The 5,298-nt window shown below is 34.0% G+C and overlaps 1 protein-coding gene across 1 annotated transcript in view; it reads left to right on the forward strand.

Annotated features, from left to right (window-relative positions):
• Positions 1,281 to 5,298, forward strand: part of LOC109851283 — an 8,054-nt gene continuing 4,036 nt past the window's right edge. The window contains exon 1 of the mRNA XM_020421345.1: positions 1,281 to 1,602. The gene's annotated coding sequence lies outside the window, so the exon portion shown is untranslated. The remainder of the gene's footprint in view (positions 1,603 to 5,298) is intronic.

Below are 5,298 nucleotides of genomic sequence, written 5' to 3' on the forward strand. Positions count from 1 at the left end.
GTTGAGGCCTGTAAATTTTTAATTGTTGGGTGGATCAAGCTTTAGCCCGTTCTAAATGGGCAAAATTATACTTTGGTACCCGAAAGTTTTGCTCCTTCTTTTAACTTTTGGACCCCAAGTTTATATGTTTGTCAATTGGAACCCCAATATTTTCAGAAAATTGAACGTTCATGCTCATTCAAATCCGGGACTATTTATTTTATATTAAATTCAATACATGCTTAAGACATGATTTGATTTGATATGATCATTATAAACGTTCCTAAAAATGTGAGAAAGTTGCTAGAAACATGCAAAATAATACGTGTGAGTGTAGAGATTAATAGTCTTGACTGCTTTAGGAATATTTATAATGACCGTAAGGAAGTAAAAGACAAATCTAGATTGCGTGTTAAGTAGGGATGGTAAACGATTGAATCGAATCGAATACTAAAGTGTTTGTATTTGTATTTGTTTAAAATCATTGAATTCGAATGCGGGCTCTCATATTCATATATGGAGTTTTTCCGACCGAACTGGAATACTTGGTATTTGATAAATATTCATGTACTCACGAATACTTATCGAATATCAAAGTATATTTATTCTCCAAAAGAATTTGATTTTTAAATAGTATTTTAATTCATAAATAATAATTATTCATTTATACTATGTGATGGATACATATTGAATCAAAATTTTTATTAGAAAAGAGATTTAAGATTATTTAATTCTTAAAATCAATATGTAAAACTTAAGTAGAAACGATAAGAGGGTTAAAATATGACACATCGTATGTGCAATAATACAAATAATAAGTGATCAAATTTTAAATGAATATTTGATAAACAAACGAATAGAATTTAATAAACAAACGAATAGAATATAAATCTGGTTAAATTCTACTCGTTAGTAACATCGAATGCTAAAAAAACATTTGTTTAGTGGTAAGTGAACTATCGAATTGAATATGACTGAATAGTTGCTCGAACAATCATCGACCTATTTGTTAATTATTTGGTTCATGTCCACCCCTAGTGTTAAGTAGTGAGCTGAGTTAACTGAAAAATAAACGTTCCGCAAGTAGCAGAGGACACCAAAATACAATTTTCCGAGATCTCTAGCCGACAAAAACATTCTTTGTGGTAATAAAAGTTCGAATTGTGTTAAATGTTGGGTATCAAATTGCAATTAAGCCATCTCACAAGCGATGATTTGGAATTTCTTGTAATTAATAACTCTTCCCCTCCTTTTTCCAATCTCACATAATTGCCTCCTCTCTCTCGGTGTGATTGCGAAGCGGAAACCGGTGCCACGTGTCCCGAAACCCCAAACTTCCCCCTCTTCCGTTTCCGCCCTTTCTCTTTTCTTTCTATTTGTGTTCATGGCGGAAGACACCTCGGACGCCAGCCCCACTTTTAAATGCGGTTTACTGCCCCACCCTCGCGCACGACAACAAATCCGAGCGAACAACAGAAACGAGAGATTATAAAGTACCCAGGAAAAAATTCACAAAAAAGAAAAATATTGGAAGAGGCGCAAATCGAGAACACATTTTCGGTCCCCTCCCTCAAAACCCTAACCCTAATTTCTCCGCGCCGAATCGATCGATCGATTACTCAGGTCAGTAATCGGATCTTCCTGCTCTCTGATCCCTAATCCGTTGTCATTCTCGTGTCCATTTACGATCCGAGGTGCGTCGATTCGGATTTCGTTTCGTGTTTTCGGTTTTCTTTGGTGTCGGATCGATGGATTTGGCGTTGCGCGATTGTGTCGCGATCTAGTTCGGAGGTCTGGTTACGAAATATAGGTTTTTTTTTGGGGGAGGATTCTTGTTCTTGTTGTTATATTAGCGGAAAGATGGTGTTTTTTTCTAGGATTTTGATGGATCTGTTGGTTATATGGATGATCATAGGGAGGAGGGATCTGGATTTGGATTCTTGAATATTTTGATGTCGGTTGTGTTAAGGTTTGGTATTTGAAATTGGGAAATTTGTGCTACTTTTTCAAACGTTCTCGCAATGGGCTTTAGGGATTGGTTAATGTGCTATGCATTTTTTTGCATTTCAAGAGCTAAGGTTTGTTCTTTGTATATGAGTTCAATGGTGATGGATTTTTCATTGCTGGTTTAATTGCTTATTACTTGTTTTTCTGAATCTCATTGTTAGTGAAGTACAGGTATATGATGAGACAGGATTAATTTATGGCCTCAACAAAATTTATGTTATAGAACCTACTTAGGTGTGCTTATTGATTTGGTAGAATGATCATCTTCTGTCATTCACATTATAGGGTTTATCGAAGGAAATCAGATTTCAATCTGAGTTTTCAAAAGGTTTGATTAATGGAGTTACTAAGCATAAGAGACTGACTGGGGTTCTCCTACTATGAGGGGTTCTTATTTTTTTAGATGCTAGATAAGTGCACAAGGAAAGTTGCTAGACTTAGTTATTGTAGTGAGGATGCTATGTTGTATGGATAGTTCATACTTCCTGTTAGAGAATTGCTAAATTTACAATTTATTTTAAACAAATGGTTAATGCAGGAATGACAAAGTTTAAAGTACAATTTGATTTAGGTGCACTTATATAATCTGTTCATTTTAATGTTAAAAAATGTAATGGATAATGCGTCAAAATGGATATCTTTGGAGAACTATTGATATCTATAATAGAAGTTTGTTTTTTAATATTTTGAGTATGGTGTTTTTATTTAATCCTTTAATGTTTCTAATTCATTATATAGGTTTGTATATCTTGTGGGTTTTAAGATTTGCTATACGTGAGTAGAATTCACACTCATATTCCGTGTCCAGATTGGTGCGACATAGTAGGATGATTCACGACTTAGGCCTACCTTCAGTCCTCCTTGCCTCTATTTATTACTAACTAATGCATTTAGTGTCCTCCATTGCACATTAGCATCCTATCTTAACACAACAAGGGCTTAAAGCCGATCCTTGATGCTAACCTATGATAATATGAATTGGTTTTTCCTCTTTCAATCGTTTCGCCTTAGTTGTTGCTTCATCATGTTAACCAACTTCTACAAGTATCATATCTGCTATCTGCTAGATACTTGTTTCTTTTCTAAAGACTCACCGTTATCTTTCTTGGTGCTTTCATGATATTGTTCTAGATCAATGAAAACTATGTAGATCCTTTTTTTCATTGTCCCTGTACCTCTTCAGGAATCATCTTAATATAATACATAGATTTCACAATTGATCTTCTTGACATAAAATTAAGGGTTATTAGATCAAGGGTAATTAGCATTTAAATACCTTATAGTTGCATGACGTTGCACTTATCTACCCTATCTTTTATTTTCTGACATTTAAATATCCTGTTGTTTTTTAAAGTAGCACATTAGTATGTTAGGTTAATTAACTGGACTATTCCCTAAAGTATTACAATGTAACTTTCACATGTTAAGAATTGGTCAAGTATACCCGTAAAGTTTTCTTAATCAATTAAAATACCTATCTTTCGCTGTTGAAAATATGTTGAGAGATATCTTTATGTGCTAGTCTAGTAGTAAGATGGGTTGTAGAGTGGTATAATTTACAAACTTTAGAGAGGTATAATTTACGAACTTTAGCATGTATAAGTCCCATAGTATATGCTATGATCTTTGTACTTCAAAATTAAATTATAATTTAGACTGTGAGGCTTACGCTTTGCTTCATAAGTGGGTCCAACACTTTGCCTTGTGCTTTCCATTTTAAACATTGATCAAATGATGTGAAGTATGCCAGTATGCCACTAACTTATGATGTAGGATTTATATGTAGGATGAGCGATGATCATATGGCACTTGCTGGCTTGACTTTCAGCAGAAATTCTTATTGGTGGTCATGTGGTTTCAGCTGTTAAGTTAGGTTGCAGAAGTTCTAGTAAGAGTGTGTTTGGGAGTTTACTAGGGAAAGGGAATGGAAGATAAAATAGGAAAAGGGAAGGTAGAGAAGGGGAGGGAAGATATAATATATTGTTTGGGAGTTTAGTGAAGGGAATGAAGGGAAACATGTTTTATCATGTTTGATAAAATATCTTTAATAACTAAGGGAAGGGAAAGGAAAGAAAATGTATCATAATCAAATCACAGATGTTGATCCATAGTGATAAAGGGTCAAATATCTTTAATAACTATTTTCCCTCCCTTTCTCTCCTCTATACCCCAATTTTGGGGAGAACAAACGGTGTGTTTGGATGAGGGGTAGACAAGGATAAGGGAAGGAAAAATAACACTGAACTCTGTTAGCGAGTATTTTTAAGGAAAGTAATGGAGGTTAGGGGAAGTAAAATTTTCATAAAAATTTGTGGTTTTTGTTCCCCTCCAAATTGGGGTCTAGAGGATGAAACTTAAAAGATATAATATTTGTCTCTCTATCACTATGGATCAATAGCTCAGATTTGATTATGAAACCATTTTTTCCGCTTCCCTTCTCTTAAGTTAGAACTTTTAGAAATGATAAACTAAGTTCCCTTCCATTCCCTTTAATAAACTCCCAAACAAGATATTATATTTGTCGTCTCCTACCCTATCTTTCCTTTTTCCATTTTACCTTTCATTTCCTTGACCTACTGAACTCTCAAACATAGTAAAAATGAGTAGATTATTATCTGAAATTTCCCTTCCCTCCCTTCCATTACACCTCTCAAAAAAACTCTTAAACAAAGTGAACTCTTGAATTCTCTTCCTGTCCCCTGTCCTACCTCCATCCAAACACGCCGTAAAATTCACATCTACCATGTGATACAATCTTTGTTAAATCCGGAATAGTAAGTATATAAATTACTAAGGTTCTTATGTATAGAGCGTATAGACAAACACAGATTTTCTTAGGTTGCCAAAATTATGAGAACTCTAGATTTTAGCACATTACTATTAACCCTTTTAAGAAAGTAAGTAACTTGTTATTCTCATCCCTTGTGTTTTCCTTTTAGAAATTGTGGATATTTTTCGTTTATATTTCTAACATGGGAATAAATTTTACCATCCAAATGACCTTGGTCGAAAAGTAAAGTTTCAAATTTAAAGATCATAAGAGATTTGATTATGTTGGCCAATAAATCAACCAATTACGAAAAGTAATAAGATTATAATTAATAGAGTAAAGAGGATTAGAGGTGGGCCTATGTTCTGTAGTTGTTTGCTTAATGGAGGAGATGATCCTTAATAGAATTTGATGGAAGAATAGGATTGGTGTAGCTGACCCTAATAGTTTAGGATAAAGGCTTTGTTGTTGTGTTGCTGTCCATAATTTTTATTGTCATATCCTCTCAGATTTTGGGTAGTTATTCAGCTTATATTAGGTTT

This window comes from Asparagus officinalis, chromosome 8, assembly GCF_001876935.1.
Source record: "Asparagus officinalis chromosome 8, Aspof.V1, whole genome shotgun sequence".
Lineage (NCBI taxonomy): Eukaryota > Viridiplantae > Streptophyta > Magnoliopsida > Asparagales > Asparagaceae > Asparagus > Asparagus officinalis.